The sequence below is a fragment of the Macaca fascicularis genome, chromosome 2 (assembly GCF_037993035.2).
Source record: "Macaca fascicularis isolate 582-1 chromosome 2, T2T-MFA8v1.1".
In the NCBI taxonomy this organism is placed as follows: Eukaryota; Metazoa; Chordata; class Mammalia; order Primates; family Cercopithecidae; genus Macaca; species Macaca fascicularis.
In genome coordinates, this window is record NC_088376.1 from 136,097,468 (window position 1) to 136,122,510 (window position 25,043).

Here is a 25,043-nt window from a genome sequence, read left to right on the forward strand (position 1 = left end):
GGAAGTAAATTTCCACAAGTATTCATAGGTGCACTTAACACAGACTTTGCTTAATGAAAATGTCAATTCTAATAATAACTGATTCACTTACGAATTTTTAAAAGTCTGATTTTACGCATGTTTCTTAACGTACATCAAGCAAAGTCCTGTTAAAAGATCTAAATGAAGAATGGAGACCTCAGTGATTAAAGATACTTTGTTTCTGACCTTGAGCAGATTACTTACCTGTTCTCTAGACTATAACCCAACATGTAAAAAAAATTGAAGATTCTGATGAGGAAAGAGAGAGAGAGAGATGTATTATGTTTTTAGCACTTTTCCCTTTTAAAAAGTGAAAATATCCTTGTACATTTTTGAAAAATATATATTTTCAGTTCTGAAAAATGTAGCAAAAGTAGTGAAAATGTCATATTTTAAATGTTGATTATTAGATAAATTTAACCTGCTTAGAGTTTATTGTAACTACATCTTTCAGAAGTGTGTTTTGGAGCAGTGAAATTGCCAGCCAGGCCTTGTGGCTTGGAAAGGCATCCCAGAAATCCTCGGCCAGAAAGTGTGGCCTGTTAAAAGCATTGAGATTCGAGTATTTTGTTTTGCCGGTGTAGATAGGCATGTATTTATGCATTTTTGCATTTGTAAAATCAGCGATTTTTCAAATAATGTAATATACTAGTTTACTTAAAGGTACTTGGGCAGAATCTAAAGCTGCTACAATGTTTGATTATGAAAAAATGTAACATGGTAAGGATGAAAATGCAACTTATAAAACCAAAGGAATTGAAAATTTTCGGTGGTGTTTCAAATTGTCTTCTGAACAGGAATTTAACATTGGTTTTGATAAAATGAGGGTCAATTCTCAAGATTTGTGCTAATCATAAAATGAATGAATGCAAAACACCTTGTAATTTCATATGGAATTATAAAAATTAGGTTTACTGGGTTTTGGCCTAATAAGAGTGCTAGTATGTATTGGTTAGAATACATCTATTTCACATTTTAAAAATCAGTACACTCTTCAGAATTTTATTTCAACTTGGAGCCTAGATTACTTTGCCAAATGTATTTTCATAATGCAATAAAATATAAATTAGAATATTTTTATGTGTGTAATTATTTTATGTGCCGTAATGGTTTATTTACCCTGCTGCCGCCCCCACCCACCTCACTGCACCCCACCCCACCCCACCCTACCCTACCCTGTGCCACCACCCACCTCAGATCCTCAACTGAGGAAACAATGCATGACTTTGTTACAGCCCGGTTTCTTATGTGGTGACAAGGTGTTCCAGCAGAGGGTGCATCTGACGTGACAGTTGTTCTTTGCCAGGCAAGTCATGCTAATTGTCAACAAAATCCAGACTTTATAAATAAGTTTCTCCATTGCCGTAATTTGGCACTAGCTTGCACGTATATATTTACAATATTTGTGCTAAGCATTTTAAAGGCTGGGAGCAGTGGCTCACGCCTGTAATCCCAGCATTTTAGGCCAAGGCAGGTAGATCTCTTGAGGCCAGAAGTTCGAGACCAGCCAGGCCAACATGATGAAACCCCGTCTCTACTAAAAATACAAAAATTAGCTGCGTGTGGTGGTGGGCACCTGTAATCCCAGCTACTCAGGAGGCTGAGGCAGGAGAATTGCTTGAACCTGGGAGGCAGAGGTTGCAGTGAGCTGAAATTGCACCACTGCACTCCAGCCTGGGCAACAAATCGAAAAAAAAATCATTTTCGAAATCCCACCTTCAGGCAACTACATGGCAAGAAGTGTAGAATTACCTGAAGTGGAGAGGAGGGTTCTGTTTTCAACTCTGGGTCTCCTTTTCTGTTTTTTGGTTTTTTTGAGGGGGGTGGGGTGGGGGGAATGGAATCTTCCTCTGTTGCCCAGGCTAGAGTGCAGTGGCACGATCTCGGTCTCAGCTCACTGGAACCACCGCCTCCCGGGTTCAGACAATTCTGTCTCGGCCTCCTGAGTAGCTAGGACTACAGGCGTGCACCACCATGCCTGCCTCATCTTCGTGTGTATATATATATATATATATATATATATATATATATATATTTTTTTTTTTTTTTGTACAGATGGGGTGTCACCATGTTGGCCAGGGTGGTCTTGAACTCCTGACCTCAGGTGATCTGCCCGCCTCAGCCTCCCACAGTGCGGGGATTACAGGCGTGAGCCACCACGGCCGGCCCTCTTAGGCATATTATCGCGCAGTAGCTTCAGTAGAGGGTAAGATCTGTGGCTCTGAACTAAGGAGAGTACTTGTCAGTGTGTTTCTAACCTTAAGAATTTTTTAGTTTTCAGCTTCTCATATTTGATCTCTTACCCCAACTCAATTTTATTTACTGAATAGTATAACTAGTACATAGTTCAGGGCTAATGATGGGAAGACTGATTTTTCCACTGGCTAGGAATAAGCTGTGTGAACTCTTCCCTGTTTAAAATGAAGAGTATGCAATTCCCTTTTATTCTTCAGAACGTTTTAAGTTTAAAATTTAGCAGTAGAGTTTGTGGTCTAGGTTTTATATGTACATTTGCAGAGTTTTTCTTACCATAACTAAAAGTAATGAATATTCCAAAATGCCAGCCAATTCCCTGTATAGTAGTCTGCCAACCCCACTGTTTTACTCATCTTTGTAACCTCACAGGCTAGCCCCATGCTTGACAAGTGATAACAAAATCGAAAGCAAGTGGTAGGTCCACAGCCTACTTTAGATTCCTATGTTTTACCGATCCTGTGTCTACTTTGCCCACTTCAAGGGTGCTAAGGTCACCCCTGCAACTTTGCTACTAGGTTTGTGGGATTGGGAGCAGTACATTCTGTTGAATGCCCTTGCCAGGAAATCAGTGGGTAGTTGGATGTATCACCAGAAAGTGAGCATCTTAACAAATTTCTGTGAATGAGACCGCTACCCCTTACCTATAGAAAGCACAGCACACCCACATATTAATAGGGGATAGGTGCTGCCACAGGGGGACGTATCATTAAATTACCCAAGTCCTGCTTTAGACATGGTATAATGGAACTTGATATTCAGTAATACTTGCAGCAAGAAATGTTTGCAGTTGAGTAGGCTTGTGAGGCTTTTGATGCTGCCTATAGTCGCTGAGAATTTGAGAGATAAATATAGATTCAGTATTCTGTCTTCATTTTGGATCATACTGGTTTTTTTGTTTGTTTGTTTTTTTGCATTGCATGAAATGCTACAGAATGGAAGGGTAAGCTTAGTTGGTGACTAACAATTCCCATGTGTATTTAGGAATGCATGCAATTTCCTACTCAACCTGAAAACATTGCTACTTGATTGGAACTCAGAATACAATTTCTCATCTAAATTATTTAAAATGTGGCTAACTTTCAGGCTATTATGTAAGAAGCTGTTTAGTCCTTCATGTGAGTGTATTACTGTGGTTAAATGTAACAATTGTAACATTTCTATTGAAATACGTGGGTTAGTTTCCACTGTGGGTTTGTCAAAAATGCCTGTCCCACAGCTCTGGCAGTGCAAGTAAAGACTCTGAAGGTGGAAGTGTGTTAAGATCCAGCAGCTTGCCAAATATGTCAGTTATTTTAAAGTCAGGGATTTAGCATAAATAAATGTATCTCAATATTGGGTGATTCAAAATGCAATAGAATTTGCAGTGTCTTGGGATCATTATCATAATGGTTTTGTATTGAATATTAGAAGTGTATCCAGGTATAGGAGGTAGGGAAAATTTTCCAGTATATTTCATGAGTTCCCTCTAAAAAACAACAGAGCACAGAAAGAATTCCAGGTGTTTGAGTATTCAGTTGGAATTTCATGAAATGATGACTATCAGCTTTCACTTAATCCCAACAAAGGGAGGTAAGAAGAGGTACACACAACATACAGATGCAGAAAAGCATGTCTCTTGTTAGGTAGCAACTTCTATGAGTTGTGTATTCGGGGGCTAAAGAGAGTAGATTTAGTCCAATTTCATATTTGAGGAATTCAGTCACCCTGAAGAAAATAATGCAAGATTTTAACTAAAATTGGTGTGTGACTTGCATAGATGCACAGAAGAGTCATATTAGTGCAGCTGTGGCAATCTGGGAAGGCTTCTCAGCTGAGGCAGGTTCTGCTTGGCCTTAGGTGAGCAGGACCATCAGGTAGCATGGTGTAATGGGCAAAGGAGAGCGGCATGGGAGTTGCATGATATGGGTTAAGTCACAACTTCACCATTCCTAGCTGAGGCATCTTGTGTAAGTTACAATATTTCTTTGACCCTTAGTTTTCTCATCTGGAAAATGGGTATAATTAAATCTACCTGGTAGGATTGTTGGAAACATTAAGTGACTATGGGTATAAACTAGATCTGGTCCAGCACCTGATATTTCTTTTAAGGGAGAAAGGAGAAACATGAAGGGATGAGGGAAGATACTGGCTGTCCCTGGGGAAGACAACAGTTTTTTTGGAATCAAAGTTGAGATTTCAATCCTGGTCAATGCTAGGATAATAATAGCAAGCACTAACTGAACACTTACTTTATGCCTGACTTTATCCTTAGCACATATCATGTATTACCTAATTTAACCATACTATCAACCTGTGAGGTGCTTAATCTTAGGCCCATTTTATGGATGAGATATTTAAGGTGAAGAAAGGCAACTTGCCCAGGGACCCTTTAAAAGTGGAGGGTCAGAATGAGAATCAGTGGCTCTGACTCCAAAGCCCAATGGTTGTTATCCATTATGCTTAGGTGCTGGCTAGTCTTGGAGGGCTTGTAGAATTAGGGGGAGGGTGACCCTGAGGAGGTGGACAGCAGAGAGGAAGCCATTCCTGGTGGCTGAAGATTCTCAGAGCCACTTCCAGTTCCAGCTTCCAGTTGCCCACATTCAGAACACCAAAAAGCTTCCTCATCGTTCACAACAAACCCAAGCTCTTAGTTTCACGCTCCATGTATTTCACCATCTGTTTTCACCTGATCCTTCTAAATGGATCTCCCATGTTTTTCCATTAATTTAAAAATTATTTTTAAAAAAGGTAATGTTTACACCTGACAAAAATTCAAATAGAACAAAATAGTATATACTATTTCCATTCTCCTACCCTTGCTTCCAGATCCCTTGGTTACACCCCTCTCCCCTATGTCCCAGGCCAGTCTTAACAGCGGAGCAGAATGCTCCAGAACAAGGAGCTAGATTCCTTGGGTTTTAATCCCAGCTCTGCCATTTTCTGGCTGTGTGATCTCTGTGCATCTGTAGAATAAGGGTGATGAGGCCCTTACCTCACAGGGCTGTTAAGAGGATTAACCATTAGAAAAGGATTAACCATTAACTACTAGAAAGAAACATACTTATGCACTTTCAATTACTAACTGGTGGATAGTAAGCCCTACCTACAAATGAGTTCAAAAAACAGCATTTTGCAGGCTGGGAGTGGTGGCTAATGCCTGTAATCACAGTGCTTTGAGAGACCAAAGTGGGTGGATCATTTGAGGTCAGGAGTTCAAGACCAGCCTGGTCAACATGGTGAAACCCTGTCTCTACTAAAAATACAAAAAAAATGAACCAGGAATGGTGGTGTGTGCCTGTAATCCCAGCTAATCAGGAGGCTGAGGCACAAAGAATCGCTTGAACCCAGGAGGCAGAGGTTGCAGTGAGCTGAGATCATGCCCCTGTACTTCAGTCTGGCTGACAGAGTGAGACCCTGTCTCAAAAGAAAAAAAAAAGCATTTTGCAGAAATGTCCTGTATCCTCCAACCTGGGTGACAGCAAGACTCATCTCACCAAAAAAAGAAAGAAAAAAAAAATGTGCTGTATCTTTCCAGAAATAACTGTGTACCCTGGCAAACACAAGGTTGCCATCACTCCCTCTCCCCCACTCCCCTTTTCTTTTCTTTTTTTTTTTTTTTGAGATGGAGTTTCGTTCTTGTTGCCCAGGCCAGAGTGCACGATCTTGGCTCATCACAACCTCCACCTCCCAGGTCCAAGCGATTCTCCTGCTCAGCCTCCCAAGTAGCTGAGACTACAGACGCCCGCTACCACACCTGGCTAATTTTTGTCTTTTTAGTAGAGACAGGTTTCACCATGTTGGTCAGGCTGGTCTCGAACTCCTGACCTCAGGTAATCCACCCACCTTGGCCTCCCAAAGTGCTGGGATTACAGGTGTGAGCCAACGTGCACAACCTACCCCACTCCCTTTTTCATAGTGAGTGCACACTGAACCCACTGAGGTAGATGCACCTGGTCTTTTTTTCCTTCCCCATTTACTAGAGTTTTGTGATATTCCAAATCACTACCTAGAAAGTGCCCTAGTCACCTTAACAGCTTCATAGTCTTTCAGTGTATAGATAAACCAAAATTTTCAGTTTTTCTTCCCATAACTAAAAGTAATGAGTATTCCAAAATGCCAGCAATTCCCTGTATACTAGTCTGCCAACTCCAGACTAGTATACAGTCCCCCTCTAAGTGATCTCATAGTATTTTGACTTGTGACTATTACTGGCTCGGTTCAAGCAGTTTGAGATGGAGACATTTGAAATCAGCTCCCTCTCAAAAGAAAAAAACAATTGAACAAGTCATTAAACTTTTAAGTGTTCTTTGTCGAATTATTAGGTAATGTGAAATAGACAGCCTTGCACCTAGGGATGTGGTTGGAGGTGAGAATGGAACCTTATCTGGCAGGCAAACCACATGCTATATTCCCAGTCATCTAAGATGGTAACATACACCATTATTTTATGTAAAGTAAGGAAATAAGCCGCCCACTGAAACAGGACACGTGCCTGCACAATGCATGGTCTGGTGACAACGGCCTCTCCTGGCTTGACATTTTCATTTCTTCCAAGGAAATTTGTGGGTATTTTCCCCTCTTAAGCTCTGCAAAGCTCTTGGTTTTGGCTTGGCAAGAAAATGCGAAATTTCAGTCATCCTCACAATGACAAATACATGCTCTCCTAATGTCAAAGTTACTCCTTGCAGCTCTGTTTCCTTGACTTTTGGAAGGACATGCTAACTTTTTGTCTAACTGTGGAGTCAGTTTAGTCCTCCTAAAGACATTTACAGTGGTGGTTAATTTCAATATGTATGCTATGTCAGCAACGCACATAAGCTCGATTGGATCAACGGCGATGACCAACTTCGCATACGTTCTTGCAACAGCAGCAGCCACAGGGATTCACGCATCGAGATTTCTGAGACAACAAAACCAGCGTTCTGGAGTCAAACATCTCGGAAAGAGCCATCAATCAATCCAGGCAGCGATCTGCTCATTTGTTCATCCACAGATGTTTATTAAGGGACTTCTTACAAGTATGGCCCTGGGGTAGTTAATGAAGACAGATAAACAAGCTAAGTAAAAATATATGTAAGATGGTGATAAGTTCAATGATCCTAAATAAAGCAAGAAAGAAGGAAGGGTTGTGGGAGAAGGTAGTTCTATTTCAAACATGGGGTCTCTGAAATAACACTTTATGTTGACTGCAGTGGTTGTCCCCCACAGAGGGGCTCGGTTCCCTTGAAGGCAGCGACTGCCATCTCTGAGAACTCACTTGCACCTCGAATAGGGTCTCTAATTTTTCCATCTCTCTTTCTCATACGCATGCACTTTCAATTACTAACTAGATTTGGTTTCTTAGTCATGTAACTGAATTATTTTCCATTGCACCAAAGCAGATATTCAGAGATATATTTTTAATATGTAGAAGTATACATATTTATGAGCATACTGTCACATTCTCTTTTCTTTTTTTTTTTTTTTTTTTGGAGACAGAGTCTTGCTGTTGCCCAGGCTGGAGTGCAATGGTGCAAGCTCTGCTCACTTCAACCTCTGCCTCCTGGGCTCAAGCAATTCTTCTGCCTCAGCCTCCGAGTAGCTGGGATTACAGGCACCCACCACCAGGCCCGGCTAATTTTTTTTTTTTTGTATTATTAGTAGAGATGGGCTTTCACCATGTTGGCCAGGCTGGTTTCAAGCTCCTGCCCTCAAATAATCCGCCCGTCTTGGCCTCCCAACATGCTGGGAATATAGGTGTGAGCCACTGCACCCGGCCTACATTCTCTGCCTGCCTCCACTCCTCATCCACAACCAGGTATTCATGAACGCCTGGGGCATAGCTCAATTAAAGTTTGTTAAATAAGTGAAGTCATTAAAAGAAAATTAGACAATTTTAAATGATTAAAATGTCAAAATGACACAAAATTCTCCTTCCCACCCTTGTCCTTATGCCCCTTACTCCCAATCTATAGGTAACCATTTTTATTAGTTTCTTGCTTTTTCTTTTAGTATTTCCTGATGCAAATATAAGCAAATTAAAATATATAGTGGCTGGGTGCTGTGGCTCATGCCTGTAATTCCAGCACTTTGGGAGGCCAAGGTAGGAGAATTGCTTGAGCCCAGGAGATTGAGGTAGCAGTGAGCCATGATCGTGCCATTGGGTGGCTGGGCAAGATCCTGTCTCCAAAAAAGAAAAAAAAAAAAAAAGAATTAAAACATATTATCTTAGAGCTGAGTTTTGTGGCTCATACCTGTAATCCTAGCACTTTGGGAGGCTGGGGCAGGAGGATCACTTGAGGGCCAGCCTGAGCAACATAGCAAGACCGCATCTCTACAAAAAATAAAAATGACCTGGGCATGGTGGCGTGCACCTGTAGTCCCAGCTACTCGGGAAACTGAGGTGGGAGGATCACTGGAGCCCAGGAGTTGGAAGCTGTGATGTGTGACAATCTTGCCTGTGACTAGCCACTGCACTCCCGCCTGGGTGACACAGCAAAAATCCTGGTCTCAAAAACACCCAAAACAGCAAAATGAAAATGTCTAGTCTGTCTGTCTATCTATGTATCTATCTATGTATCTATCTATGTATCTATCTATGTATCTATCTATGTATCTATGTATCTATCTATGTATCTATCTATGTATCTATCTATGTATCTATCTATCTATCATCATCATCTATATCTCTGTCATCTATATTTCTATCATCTCTGTGTATCATCTATAACTGTCTGTCTGTCTATCTATCTATCTATCTGTCTGTCTGTCTGTCTGTCTGTCTGTCTTATTTCTTTTCCTTACACAAAAGTAGCATACACCTTGCTTTTTTCACTTTTTTTTTTTTTGTGAGACATTGTCTCACTCTGTCACCCAGGCTGGAGTGCAGTGGCGCGATCTCAGCTCACTGCAACCTCCGCCTCCTGGGTTCAAGCGATCCTTGTGCCTCAGCCTCCCGAGTAGCTGGGATTACAGGTGCGTGCCACCATGCCTGGCTCATTTTTTTGTATTTTTAGTAGAGACAGGGTACCATGTTGGCCAGGCTAGTCTCGAACTCCTGACCTCAGGTGATCCACCCACCTCAGCCTCCCAAAGCACTGGGATTACAGGCCTGAGCCACCACACCCGGCCTTTTTCCAGTTAATACATCCTGCTGCTCACACCATACTCCCTGTAGAGATCACTCTTGTTCTTTCTTTCCTGTAGTCTCTAGAGTGGATGTACACTCCACTTATTTCTAATCAGGATTCCCAGAAGTGAGTCCTGTCAAAGGTAACGGCTTCAGTAATTTGGGTAGTTCCCATCAGTTCCCCTTCCTTGGGGTTTATGCTGTTCTGTTCTCTCACCAGCTGTGTATGGGGGTGCCTGTTTCTCATGGCCTCACCATCAGTGTGGGTTTCCCCAGGTGGAAGGGCGATTGGTATTTTTCCGTGACCTCTCAGTTCATGTCCTTTGCCCATTTTCCAAATTGGGTTGTTGGTCTTCTTTCTCTAGAATTTCTAGAACATTTCAGAATTTTCTTTAGCATTTCTTTTATAGGTTATGGAAATTAATCTTTGTGATGTGTTACAATCCTGTTGTTTTTCCAGTTTGTCTTTTTCCTTTGATCTTTGCATAACAAAAAAAAATCCTAAGCAAATTATTTTTATATATTTGAATTCGTGAGTTTTTTCTTTTTAACGGTTCTGGATTTTAAATTATTTTTAGAATGGCTTTCCCCGTTTTATTTTATTTTGAGACAGGGTCTCACTCTGTCACCCAGGCTGGAGGACAATGGTGTGATCACAGCTCACTGTAGCCTTGACTTCTGGTGCTCAAGTGATCCTCCCACCTCAGCCTCCTAAAGTGCTGGGATTACTGGCATGAGCCACTGTGCACCATCTGGCTCCTCCCATTTTAACTTATATGGTTTCATTTCTTACATTTAATATCTGGTTTACTTGGAGTGCTTTTTATTCTGATGCATAGTATGAGGTTTGGATCTGTTTGTCTTCGTGGCCAATACCATTTATTAAAAACTCATCTTTAGCACCTTGATTTGATATGCTGCCTTCATCACACAGTAAGTCCTGGGTTCATTTTGGATGTATTAATATTTCTGGATGTGTTCTGTCTGTCCATTCATGCGCCGATACCACACTGGCTTAGTTGCTGATGTGCATAGTGTTTTACATTCTAGTACAACTGTTTCCTTTTTGTTCTTCTTTTTCTGAGTTTTCCAGACCTAATCTTGTTTATTTATCTTTTCATATCAACTTCAGAGTCAGCTGTGTGATTCCAGAAAAAGATGATCTCTTGCTACTTTAATTTGGATCATAATACTTTATTTATTTATTTATTTATTTATTTATTTATTTATTTATTTATGACAGAGTCTCACTGTGTCGCCCATACTGGAGTGCAGTGGTGCGATCTTGGCTCACTGCAACCTCCGCCTCCCAGGTTCCAGCAATTCTCCTGCCTCTGCCTCCTGAGTAGCTGGGATTACAGGTACCCGCCACCATACCTGGCTAATTTTTTATATTTTTAGTAGAGATGGGATTTTGCCCTGTTGGCTAGGCTGATCTCAAACTCCTGAACTCAGGTGATCCACCTGCCTCAGCCTCCTGAAGTGCTGGGATTACATGCGTGAGCCACCATTTCCGGCCTCGTAAAACATTTTAAAATTAGTTGTGGAAGAATTTGCATCTTCATGGTGTTGAATCTCTCTAACCAAAAACATGGTATATCTTTTTATTCAAGTTAACTTTTGTGACTTCAAAAACTTTTAAATTTCCTCATGGAGCTTTGCATATTTCTTGTTAAATTTGTTCCTGAGTGCTTTATCTGTTTTATTTTCTAGTTCAGATATCATCAGCAAACTACAGCCTGTGGGACCACTGCCTGTTTTCTTACGGCCTGTGAAGTAAGAATAGTTTTTATATTTTAATGATTGGAAAAAACACAAAGAAAAGTAGTATTTTGTGACTTGTGTAAAAATTACTTGGAATTCAAATGTCAGTATCCATGATGAAGTTTTACTGGAACGCAGCCACTGCCATTTCTTTATGTATTGTCTGTGGCTCCTTTCTTGCTAGGACTGCAGTAGAGCTGCGACCATGTGGCCCACAGAGCCTGGAATATTTATTATTTGTGCCTTGACGGAAAAGTTTACTGACCTCTGTTCTTTTTTCTTTTTTATTTTTTGAGATGGCATCTCTGTCGCCCAGGCTGGAGTGCAGTGGTATGGTCTCAGCTCACTGCAACCTCCCACTCCTGGACTCAAGCAATCCTGCCACCTCAGCCTCACGAGTAGCTGAGACTACAGGCATGCACCACCACTCCTGGCTAATTTTTTATATTTTTAGTAGAGATGGGGTTTCGCCATGTTGCCCAGACTGGTCTTGAACTCCTGGGCTCAAGGGATCTGCCCACCTCGGCCTTCCAAAGTGCTGGGATTACAGGTGTGAGCCACCGCACCCGGTGACCTCTGTTCTAAGTAGTGGATTTGTTTGTTTGTTTGATTATTTTTGAGACAGAGTCTTGCTCTTTCACCAAGCTGGAGTGCAGTGGCGCGATCTCGGCTCACTGCAACCTCTGACTCCCTGGTTCAAGCGATTCTCCTGCCTCAGCCTCCTGAGTAGCTGGGATTACAGCTACTTACATGCCCAGATAATTTTTGTATTTTTAGTAAAGATGGGGTTTCACCATGTTGGCCAGGATGGTCTCGATCTCCTGACCTCCTGATCTGCCCACCTCAGCCTCCCAAAGTGCTGGGATTACAGGTGTGTGTGAGCCAGTGTGCCCGACCAGTAGTGGTTATTTTCATGTGTATTTCCGTCCTCCAAATTTACAGTCACTCATAACTAGCTTGGTCCTACTTTTGAAAATTCAGAACGCAACTGAAGAGGTTGAGGAAAAATTAGCAGAAAAACTGTCTTGAAGGGCTGCTGCCAATAATCAAAATGCCTAGAATGTTCTCAGTGGAGAAATAACCTTTAAACCATTAATGACCAATTTCAAGTCTGCTCTTCCAGGCAAAATTTGCATTCTTCCTTTAAATGGGCTGATTTGTTTGTGAGAGGTACAAAATTTTCTTTGGGAAAAGGAGGGAAAGAGTCAAACTCCCTAGCCACGTGACACTCACTGAGGAGAAATGACATCACATCCCCTTGAAGCTACCATCCCACCACGGTTTGCTTTGGAGTTTGCATGAACCAGATGCCTTGAGTGGAGTCAGCGGTTCCCGTCCTGGGAGGGCCAGCTGTCTGCACTTTCTGTCAAGACCTGCCCAACCTGCTGCTGCCTTTGTGAAGGCCTTCCTGTGGCTGACAGCTGCTCCTCATGTATCCTTCCTGAAGACATTTCCCCTCCCCTCCACCTTCTACTTCTCATTCCATTTATGACAACTCCTCTAAGTTTGTAATAAGACTTACTTCCACGGTCGTTTGTATGAAGAAATCCGAAAAACATTATTTTTCCAGTTTCTGTCTCTGAAAGCCATAGGCCTTTCAGTGTTGTGGTTTACGCCCAGGACCACCATCCCTCAGCACCACTCCCAGGACTGACGTTTCACTGAAAACGTCTCAGAAACTAGGAGCAATGGGGGGAATTTTGCACAAAACCAAAGTGATGGTGCAGTGTGTGGGCAGATCATTATTCTGTGATTGTCTTTCCTCTTTTGGCAGGTTGTTTTTTTTTTTTTTTTTGAAACAAGGTCCCTCTGTTGCCCAGGATGGAATGCAGTGGTGCAATCTCGGCTCACTGCAACCTCCTTCTCCCAGGTTCGAGTGATCCTCCCACCTCAGCCTCCTGAGTAGCTGGGACCACAGGCACCCACCACCACATCTGGCTAATTTTTTTTTTTTTTTTTTTAGTAGAGACAGGGTTTTGCTATGTTGGCCAGGCTGGTCTTGAACTCCTGGCCTCAAGAGATCTGCCTGCCTCGGCCTCCCGAAGTGTTGTGATTACGGCATCTCTGCCCGGCCTTGGCAGTGTTCAAATACCCTTTCTTTTAGGAAATGATAGGGGTAGTAGGTGAGAGTTGCTGGTAGTGTTTTAGTGTCTTGAATTGGCAAAAGATAACACTGAAAACTCTTGGCTGGGTCCCTTGATAGACCATTGATTGATATCCCAAAGCCATTATCTGTCACTACGCTTGCCTAGTTTTTTTTTTTTTTTTCTAACAGGGTCTCACTCTGTCGCCCAGGCTGGAGTGCAGCAGTGCCATCTTGACTCACTGCAACCTCCGCCTCCTGGGCTCAAATGATTCTCCCACCCCAGCCTCCTGGTAGCTGGGATTACAGACGTGCACCACCAAGCCCAGCTAATTTTTGTATTTTTGGTAAAGATGCAATTTGGTCATGTTGGCCAGGCTGGTCTCAAGTGATCCGCCTGCCTCAGCCTCCCAAAGTGCTGGGATTACAGGCGTGAGACAATGCGCCCGGCCACTGCCTACCTTTTCTATGAAGGGTGGAAAGGCGACCTGTTGGCCACCCAGCTTCCTAGGCATAGCCCTGTGATACAGCCCTGGCTGATGAGATGAAAGCAGAAGTCCGGAGTGATGTTTTCTTCCTGGGAGAAAGTTCTGTGTCCTTGGCCCCTTTACCTTCTCCCTTCCCTGACCTCTTCTTCCTACACGGAACTCAGACTTCGGTCTTGAAGTGAACAGCTGCTTTCTATCTCGGAGGAGACTAGCCTGAGGATGAAAGCATGAAGCTTGGCAGGGCAAAACCCAGAAATGTGCTCGTTAATAAAACCTGGGATCCTTTGGTAGTTCATAAGCGTGATGATTGGGTTTTCACGCTCGTGTGTGAGATGTGCCTCCCTCAGACTTTGTTGTGATGTTGGCACATTCCCCGTTTGATGTGAAAAAAGAAAAAATGAAAAAGGTATCCCAAATCAAACTGGTATATAAAGTGATGAATTTGCCAAAAAGACTTTTACACGTGTTGGACACAGACTCTTGTGGTCGATACAAACCCAAAATTAGAATTTGTGCATGTGATTCTTCCAGTGAATGCTTGAGGTATCTGTTTATCTTTTTTTTTTTTGAGACGGAGTCTCGCTCTGTAGCCCAGGCTGGAGTGCAGTGGCCGGATCTCAGCTCACTGCAAGCTCCGCCTCCCGGGTTCACGCCATTCTCCGGCCTCAGCCTCCCGAGTAGCTGGGACTACAGGCGCCCGCCACCTCACCCGGCTATTTTTTGTATTTCTTAGTAGAGACGGGGTTTCACCGTGTTAGCCAGGATGGTCTCGATCTCCTGACCTCGTGATCCGCCCATCTCGGCCTCCCAAAGTGCTGGGATTACAGGCTTGAGCCACCGCGCCCGGCCTGTTATCTTTTTAAAACTCCTGTATTAATTATGGAGAAAGACTTTTTGAAAGCAGGCGGTGGGTCTTGAGTCTCCCTCTTCCACCCTCTCCTTGACCAAACATGGCACTCCAAGCAGGCTTGGATGTTCTGTGCAACTCATACCATTCAATTGCTTTGTGAAGTATTTTGAAGATGCTTTTATTTCAGCCATTGATCTGACATTGATGTCAACAAAGTCTAAAAGCAGGTCCTTGATGACATCTTGGTCCCTATGGTAGCAATGTCTGAGGCAAATGGCAATGATGGAGGTGTTATAATCATTTTCATAAATGTATTTGAGTTAAAAGCTATTGAAAGCTTTCCTGGTATCTTTTGAGGAACTTCAAAGGGGACCCAATTAGTAATCCTTAATCACAGAGACATTTCTTTTAAAATTGACACCAGAGAGTGGGCTTCTCAAGTCACACAGCTGGGGATGTGAAATAAATGGTCATTAGTGTAGCGATTTTGGCATTTTATGTACCAGGCGATTTAGATTTAATTTCCTGGCCTGGCACAGTGGCTCATGCCTGTAATCCCAGCACTTTGGGAGGCCAAGGCAGGCAGATCACTTGAGGCCAGGAGTTCAAGACCAGCCTTGCTAACATGGTGAAATCCCGTCTTTAGTAAAAATACAAAAATTAGCCAGGTGTGATGGCGGGCACCTGTAATCCCAGCTACTTGGGAGGCTGAGGCAGGAGCCAGAGGCTGCAGTGAGCCGAGATGGCACCACTGCACTCCAGCCTGGGTGACAGAGTGAGACCCTGTCTCAAAAAAAAAAAAAAAAAAAAAAAGATTTAATTTCCTAATCCTTACACTCCCAGAAGTAGGGACTGTTATTATCTCCATTGTAGAGGTAAACAAGATGGTGGCTCAGAGAGGGAAATTAATCTCTCTGACACACAGCCAGTTAACTGTTGAGTAGAATTCTCTGATGCCAAAGTCTCAGTTTCCCCTTTGCCTCAACCCTGTGTAAGGGCAATTTACAAAGTTTATGTGCAACTTATTTATTTAACTTTCTGTTTTTCATCCCCTTTTATGTGAAAACTGTCAATATGTGCATATTGAAAGCCTTTTTCTTCCTTTTTTTTTGAAGCAGAGTCTCTGTCACCCAGGCTGGAGTGCAATGGTGCCATATCGGTTCACTGCAACCTCTGTCTCCTGGGTTCAAGCGATTCTCCTGCCTTAGCCTCCCAAGTAACTGGGATTATAGGTGCGTGCCACCACACCTGGCTAATTTTTTGTATTTTTAGTAGAGATGGTTTTCGCCATGTTGGCCAGACTGTTCTCGAACTCCTGACCTCAGGTGATCCATCTGCCTTGGCCTCCCAAAGTGCTGGGATTACAGGTGTGAGCCACTGTACCTGGTCTTGAAAGCCTTTTTCTGTTCTCCTCTCCCCACTTCTTCCAAATCCATCAAACCATCTTATTTACAGTATTACTGAAGGTCAAGTGTTCTCTTTGAGGTTGTCATTGATAAAATGGATGGAGAGCCTGGGGGTGGTGGCTCATGCCTGTAATCTCAGCACTTTGGGAGGCCGAGGTGACCAGATCACTTGAGACCAGGAGTTCCAGACCATCCTGGGCAACCTGGCGAAACCCCATCTCTAATAAAAAGACAAAAATTAGCTGGATGTGGTGGCACATGCCTGTAGTCCCAGCTACTTGGGATGCTGAGGCAGGAGAATCACTTGAACCTGGGAGGTGGAGGTTGCAGTGAGCCGAGATCGTGCCATTGCACTCCAGCCTGGGCAACAGAATGAGACTCTGTCTCAAAAAATAAATAAAATAAAATAAAATAAAATAAAATAAAATAAAATAAAATAAAAAAATAAATTGACAGCGGTGAATGACTTTTTTTTCAAGGTCTGACTCGCCCACACTCAAGTTCTCTGCCCTCTGCCTCACACCTGTGCATGTTGCTCTACCATGACGCCTACGTAAGTTTAATTTTGGGCTTACTCTGATGCAAAATCATTGTCCCAGAAGGGCCACTGTTACAGAGCATGTCAGAGTCAAGATTTCTTTGGGTTCTCTGATTTCATTTCACATCAAGTGAAAAGGTCCTGTAATATAGCAAACAATACACTGCTTCAGGTGAATTGCAGATGACTTACACAGGCTTTGATCAGATGAAGTAGATTGAACCACTATGTGAGTCAGTGAGTCTGTGGAAGAAATGTAATGTTGTAAGCCACAAGAGTGCAAGAAAATATTTGGAAAATAATGTTTTATAAGTTAAATTTGCCTATAATGTAATACCTTTCCATGATCTTGTGCATTTGTTCCACTGGAATACAGTATTGCCCAATTGTGGTAGGCATCAGATAATTCACTCACATTATTTAAGTAGATTCTATTTTTTTTTTTCTTTTGAGATGGTGTCTCCTTTGTCACCCAGGCTGGAGTACAGTGGCGCTATCTCGGATCACCGCAACCTCCGCCTCCTGGGTTCAAGGGATTCTCCTGCCTCAGCCTCCCAAGTAGCTGGGATTATAGGTGTGCACCACCATGCCCAGCTAATGTTGTATTTTTAGTAGAGATAGGGTTTCACCATTTTGGCCAGGTTGGTCTCGAACTCCTGACCTCAAATGACCCACCCACCTTGGCCTCCTAAAGTGCTGGGATTACAGGTATGGGCTACCGTGCCCAGCCTAGATTCTAAATGTTTAATAGCAGGGAGAATATTTTCTATTTGCTTTGCTACCTTTGGTATGTTATATTGAATAGGTGGGTAAAATGTAGGTACTGAGTACACTTCTTGTTTAGTAGAAGAATGAAGTATTTTTAAACTTTGTTCTGAATTCAAGGGAAACTATGACAATAGATAGGCGAAGTAGATAGACTGCTAGAATCCATGAGGCAGTCAAGTGTCACGGTTAGGAGCACAAACTGCAAGGCTTTATCTATGCCACCGCCGTTCAGTAGAATTCTCCATGATGATGGAAATGTTTTATATCTGTATTGTACAATAGAAGCCACAGGCATCATTTGGCTGTTGACCTCTTGAACCTGTGACTAGTACAACTGAAGAACCGAATTTGTAATTTTATTTATTAATTTATTTGAGATGGAGTTCCGATCTTGTTGCCCAGGCTGGAGTGCAATGGCACAATCTCGGCTCACTGCAGCCTCCGCCTCCCAGGTTCAAGTGATCCTCCTGCCTCAGCCTCCCAAGTAGCTGGGATTACAGGCATACGCCACCAAGCCCAACTAATTTTTTGTATTTAGTAGAGACAGGGTTTCACCAGGTTGATCAGGCTGGTCTTGAACTCCTGACCTCAGGCGATCCATCTGCCTTGGCATCCCAAAGTGCTGTGATTACAGGGGTGAGCAACCCTGCCTGGCCTAATTTTATTTAATTTTAATTAAGTTAATTTAAAATTTAAATATGTGCACATGTGACTGGTGACTCCCATATTGGGCTGTGCTGAACATGGAGTGTAACAGCAGAACACAGAACACAGACACGGTATACACAGCCAGGGTTTGCATCCCAATCCTGTCATTTTGCTAATTTTTTTTTTTTTTTTTTAACTTCAATAGAGGACATTTTCCTGAAGTCTGTCATTACAGGAGTTTCAGATTTCTTACATTTTTGCTCACAACTGTTGATCCATATGCTTTTACTCAACCCTGATAAAAATAACTTAGAACAAAGTATATCTGAGTAAATGTGCTTTTACAGTTTCTACGAACTGGAAGACATTCACAGCTTATTATTAATTATTATTATTTGTTAGTGTTGTACCAGTATTTGATTTTCTCAGCCTGCACCCCAAAGGGTGTGTTACCACTGGGCGGTAGATCTTGGAATGAAGAAAGAGATTAAGTATAAAAGTCCCAGAGTTTTGTACTGTCCCCATCAGGTCTCTCAATTTTCCACCCACTTTGTGTAGAGCAGAAGTGCGGCCTCATGGTGCCCTCCTGTGGCCATACGTTTAGTTGCAAGATGATGGTAGAGTTTTTCTTTTTTTTAAAAAAAAAAGGAGAGAAAGAAAAAGAAGGAAAAAAGGTCCTGCATATGTTTTTAGTCAGCAACACGTTTTGAGACGTGACAGTTCTGTCAAAACAATATAATTCAACAAACTTCAAAGTAACCACAACAGAAGATATGTAGACACAATTTGGAGCGCTGTCTCAGAGCCTTACCGTGAAATGTGCCACAAACATTTTGAGGGACGAACAATGACATCTGCAAGGGAAGCAGGGTAAGTCACACTCAGGTGTGTGAGAATCAGAACAGAGACCCAGAAGAAAATCAGCTTAGACATGGAGGCAGAGCATTAAAGAAAAGGCAAAAGAAAGAAAATGGAAATTTCTGGTGCTGGAAGCTGTTAGCTGCCCATGTTTGAAGAAGGCAAGCTCTGCAATGCCTTCACTTGTATTCATCTAGGCAGGTGTGAACCAGACAATGTCCCTGTCTTCAGGGAGCTTACATTTTAGAGGAAGGGGAGATAGAAAATCAACACACAAGGAATTGAACAAACAAGATACTTTCAGAAAGCAAAATGCACGGTGGAGAAAATCAAACAATTTCCTGAGATGGCGATAGATAGAAATTAAGAGCCATGAGGAGGAAGAGGAGAGGGAGAGAAAAGAGAGAAGGTCTCAATGAAAGAAGTGGTTCAATTATGGCTACATTAAAAGAAATTATTTCTAAAATTTATTTATTTATTTATTTTGAGACAGAATTGCTCTCTGTTGCTCAGGCTGGAGTGCAGTGGTGCATTCTCAGAACCTGAAACCTCTGCCTCCTGGATTTGAGTGATTCTCTTGCCTCACCCTCCAGAGTAGCTGGCACTACAGGTGTGTGCAACTACTTCTGGCTGATTTTTTTGTTGTTGTTGTATTTTTAGTAGAGATGGGGTTTCGCCATCTTGGTCAGGCTGGTCTCGAACTCCTGACCTCAAATGATCCACCTGCCTTGGCCTTGCAAAGTGCTAGGATTACAGGCATGAGTTACCGTGCCTGGCAATTTTTCTTTTTTGGAAATTGAGGCAGAGTCTATGTTGTTCCGCTGCTCTTGAACTCCTGGGCTCAAGTAGTCCTCCTGCCTCAGTCTCTACCTGGGACTACAGACTCAGCCTCCCAAGTACCTGGGACTACAGATGCACCCAAGTAATTTTAATTTTTATGTATACATAATGTTTGCACATACTTATGGTATAAGTGTGATATTTTGATACATGTACACAATGTATAATGATCAAATCAGGGTAATTAGCATATCAGTCACCTTGAACATTTGTCATTTCTCTGTGTTGGGAACATTCCAAATTTCTTCCAGCTATTTTGAGATATATAATACACTATTGGCCAGGTGCAGTTGCTCATGCCTGTAATCCCAGGACTTTGGGAGGCCAAGACAGGAGAATTGCTTGAGCCCAGGAGTTTCAGACCAGCGTGGGCAAAATAGTGAGACCCCATCTCTGTATTCACACACACACACACACACACACAAAATAAATTATTATTTTATTTTATTTTATTTTTTGAGACAGTCTCAAATGCAGGTTCTGGCTGTGGAGGGTGCGTGTACCCTGAGGTGGTGAGGACAGGGATGGAGCGGGGACACCGAAGGCATCCCGTCCGTTGATCCACTGGTGCCCTAAGTGCAGTTCGGCTGCTGCTCCAGGGCTTCCTTCTCCAAGGAAACTCTAGGCATGGTTAATGTTTCTCCTTTGGGTGAGGCCCCAAAGCTACCTTGTCCTACCCGGTCACGCTGCATCTGAGACGCGGATCCCCCTCCTGCAGCCCATCATCTATTTGATGACAGCTTTCATTAAACTTTGCTCTTGCCCTCTAATCCCAAATCTTCTTTCCTCAGGATCTATGGCCCCAAGTTTTTCAACATTCCTCCCATCCTGCCAACAGACTGATGGCATCCCAGTTCGCTGGTTAATAGTCCTCTTAGCACAGGTGCCCCAAGCTGGACACACCCCTAAGCTATAGTGAGATCATTGCAGAAATGTGGAGGCCATCACCGTAGACCAGGAGTTTGCCAATTACAACCCTGTGAGCTAAGAATGGGTATGCATTTTTAAACCATTGGGGAAAAATCAAGTGAAGAATGCTTCATGACATGTGAAATTTACATGAAATTAAAGTTTCAGCATCTTCAGTATTGTTGGCACGTGGTCACACCCATTGCTTTATTTACTGTCCATGGCTGCTTTTGAATTTCAAAGACATTGCTGAGGGTGGTGGTGGTTGAGCTCTTACTAGCCTGAAAAGCCTAAATATTTACTCTCTAGTCCCTTGGGAAAATATTGGCCAATCCCGGACACGGAGTGATCCTGGATTTCTTTTGCCTATTCAATTAAAAAAATTGACCTTGGCAGGGCGCGGTGGCTCACGCCTGTAATCCCGGCACTTTAGGAGGCTGAGGTGGGTGGATCACAAGGTCAGGAGATCGAGACTGCCCTGGCTAACATGGTGAAACCCTGTCTTTACTAAAAATACAAAAAATTAGCCGGGTGTGGTGGCAGGTGCCTGTAGTCCCAGTTAGTCGGGAGGCTGAGGCAGGAGAATGGCATGAACCCAGGAGGTGGAGCTTGCAGTGAGCCGAGATCGCGCCACTGCACTCCAGCCTGGGCAACAGAGTGAGACTCTGTCTAAAAAAAAAAAAAAAAAAAAATTGACCTTAATGTTTATATTGAAAGGCGAATGCAATCATATGATTCAAAATGTTAAAGACACCAAAAAGATCCCATCCCTTGCCCACCCAGTTCTCCTCTGTGAGGGTGTCCAGGGTTCCCAGCTCATACAGGTCCTTCTAGATATATTGTATGCAAATGTAATCAAATACCTGGACCTACCTCTTATCTCATTCTTGTTTACACAGTGGAAGCATCCAATAGCATTATTCTGAGCTGTGTCTTTTTTTTTTCTTTTTTTGTGAGATGGGATCTTGCTCTATCAGGCTGGAGAGCAGTGGCGCGATCTCCGCTCGCAACCTCCACTTCCCGGGTTCAAGCAACTCTCCTGCCTCAGCCTCTCGAGTAGCTGGGATTACAGGCTTGTGCCACCATGCCCAGCTAATTTTTGTATTTTTGGTAGAGACGAGGTTTCACCAGGTTGGCTGGACTGGTCTTGAACTCCTGACCTCAAGTGATCTGCCCGCCTCGGCCTCCCGAAGTGCTGGGATTACAGGTGTGAGCCCCTGCGCCCGGACCCTTTTTTTACCCCTTACGTCTAACAATGTATTTTGAAGACGATTACACAACAGTTAATACGGACCCTCTTTATTCTTTCTTACAGCTTCAGCATATCACGTACCTGTTTAACTCCTAACAGTACAGATTTAATCCATAATTAATTTATCCCTTCCAGATGAAATTTTAGGTTCTTGTCAATTTTTATTTTTATTTTTTGCTAATACAAAGAGTCTTTTAATCTTGTATATGTATCATTTCACAAGTGGACAAGTGTGTATGTAAGATGAGTTCCTAGAAATAGGAATCCTGGTTCCATGAGTATATGTTACTTGCTTTTTTTTTAAAAAAAAATATATATTTTATATATATTTGTATATATTTTATATATATTTATATATTATATATATTTATATATATTTTATATATATTTGTATATTTTATATATATTTGTATATATTTTATATATATTTGTATATTTTATATATATTTGTATATATTTTATATATATTTGTATATTTTATATATATTTGTATATATATTTATATATATTTATATATTATATATATTTATATATATTATATATATTTATATATTTTTTATATATATTTATATATTTTTTATATATATTTTTACATATATATATATATGCTGGAGTACAATGGCATAACCTTGGCTCACTGCAACCTCTGCCTTCCATCTGCTTTTGGAGAAGACAAGCCTTGAACACAGGATTATAATTTAAAGGGCCTGCAGGATCCTGAAAGTTATGTTTCCAAAGGTTTATACCAGGAACAATATTCACCCCTCACTTTCTTCAGAAAATAGATAAAACATAAGTAATTAATAATTTTTTGGGGGAGCCATTCTCTAGGTGAATTGGAAACATGCCAGGATATTATCATAAAATGAAAAACATAGAAGAAAACATAGTTTTGAGACCAGGCGTGGTGGCTCACGATGGAATCCCAGCACTTTGGGAGGCCAAGGAGGGAGGATTGCTTGAGGCCAGGAGTTCAAGGCTAGCCTGAGCAACACAGCAAGAGACCCCCATCTCTACAATTTTTGTTTTTAATTAGGTAGATATGGTGGTGCAAGCCTGTGTGTGGTCCTAGCTATTCAGGAGGTCGAGGTGGGAGGATCATTTGGGTCCAGGAGGTGGAGGCTGCAGTGAGCCATGATCATGACACTGCATTTCACCCTGGGTGACGGAGCTGGAGTCATCCGTCTCTCTCTCTTTCTCTCTCCTTTAAAAAGCTTATAGGCCGGGCACAGTGGCTCACACCTGTAATCCCAGCACTTTGGGAGGACGAGGTGGATCACGAGGTCAGGAGATCGAGACCATCCTGGCTAACATGGTGAAACCCCGTCTCTACTAAAAATACAAAAAAATATTAGCCGGGCATGGTGGCAGGCGCCTGTAGTCCCAGCTACTCAGGAGGCTGAGGCAGGAGAATGGCATGAACCCGGGAGGCGGAGCTTGCAGTCAGCTGAGATCGTGCCACTGCACTCCAGCCTGGGCTACAAAGCGAGACTCCATCCCCCCCCCCAAAAAAAAAGCTTATAAAAGCAAAATTTTCAGTGTGCCACAGAATTCTTCAGTGATGAACACAAAAGCAGGACTTGAATTAACTCAGTTGCACAAGTTTTCCTTGTTATTGAGGGGTGCTTTCCGAATTCTGCTCTAAAATATTAAAGAAATGGGCTTAAAATTAAAGAATAATAAAATAAAAATGCTCTTATACTCACAGTTTTATATTTCTGTAAGAATTCCTGGAATTCGGAAAATAATTTGGTTTAATCAAAACTTTGCTAACCTTTTCTGTTTTGTTGGTCAAGGAAATACGTGTTTGTCTCCTCTGACAGAGTTCTAGTCAGTTCCTGTTGTTTACATTTATGATAAATTTTCACTATGCTACAATATTATTTTTTTGTCCCATATTTTATGACATTGAGACTGGATGAGAGAGAACCCATAGCATAGGCTTAAGTTTTTTTTTTTTTTTTTTTTTTGAGACAGAGTCTCTACTGGGTTGCCCAGGCTGCAGTGTAGTGGCATAATCTCGGTTCACTGCAACCTCCATTTCCCAGGTTCAAGCAATTCTGCCTCCGTCTCCCAAGTTTAAGCAATTCTCCTACCTCAGCCTCCCAAGTAGCTGGGATTAAGGCATGCACCACCACGCTCAGCTAATTTTTGTAGTTTTAGTAGAGATGGTGTTTTGCCATGTTGGCCGAGCTGGTCTCGAACTCCTGGACTCAAGTGATCCGCCTGCCTCACTCCCAAAGTGCTGGGATTACAGGTGTGAGCCACCATGCCCGGCCAGGCTTACATATTTGATGTTTAGTCTATGACTGAATGGACCATGTGAGTTTGAGTTTGTGCTTGTGTGGACCATTAATGGGCTGTGCAATTATCAGGTGAGAGTGTGCTGATGGTGGCCACACCTGTCGGTGTGCTTGCAGATACGACCCAATGAGGTGCACGTGAGTCTCTCAGAAGCCTTTGTTTTCCAGCTGCTGGGGAATTTCGGTATTTCAATTAACAAGGACCCAGGGCAATCATTCTCTCTCCCGGTGAAATCCCATTCCCTGCTGCAACGTCCCTGCTGCTGGGGCGCACTCCCTGTCTTCCCCTCCTGGTCACCTCTCCTCTCCACTCAGGTGTGCACTGCTTCCTCCCAGACACCCATGAGGCATTTCCTGTGCTTCCTGCCACCACCATGCCTGCCTTTTCTTTTTTTTTGAGACAGTGTTTCACTCTGTCACCCAGATCTTGGCTCACTGCAACCTCTGCTTGCCTGTGGGGATTCTCCTGCCTCAGCCCCCGAGTAGCTGGGATTACAGCACCCACCATCATGCCCAGCTAATTTTTGTATTTTTAGTAGAAAGGTGGTTTCGCCATGTTGGCCAGACTGGTTTGGAACTCCTGACCCCAAGTGCTCCCCCAGCCTCGGCCTCCCAAAGTGCTGGAATTACAGGCATGAGCCACTGTGCCCGGCCCTACCATAGCTTTTGAGTAAGCTGCTGGAAAAGAAAGAGTTAAATCCATGAGACTCAGTAACTGCACCGAGCAGGAATGGCAGGTGGCTGGCGCTGAACAGCGGAACATGTGTTGAGAAGGATTCTGAGGCTGCATCCAGGCTCTGAGCGGAATAGAGGGCAGCGCCGGGTGTCGATTCAGATATGCGGCATAACCTCTGCCTCCCAGGTTCAAGCGATTCTCCTGCCTCAGCCTCCCAGGAAGCTGGGATTACAGGCGGTCGCCACCACGCCCGGCTAATTTTTGTATTTTTAGTAGATACCCTGTTTAGCAGAGCA

At 42.7% G+C, this 25,043-nt stretch overlaps 1 long non-coding RNA gene and 1 other non-coding gene across 2 annotated transcripts; both read left to right on the forward strand.

Annotated features, from left to right (window-relative positions):
• The first annotated feature begins 10,588 nt into the window (after window positions 1–10,588).
• On the forward strand, window positions 10,589–14,151 carry LOC141409700 (uncharacterized). Its single transcript, XR_012431362.1, has 2 exons — window positions 10,589–10,725; window positions 11,078–14,151. It is a non-coding gene; the product is annotated as an uncharacterized lncRNA (long non-coding RNA).
• LOC123572089 (small nucleolar RNA U13) lies at window positions 13,979–14,082 on the forward strand. Its single transcript, XR_006696425.1, has one exon. It is a non-coding gene; the product is annotated as a small nucleolar RNA U13 (small nucleolar RNA).
• Window positions 14,152–25,043: the final 10,892 nt, after the last annotated feature.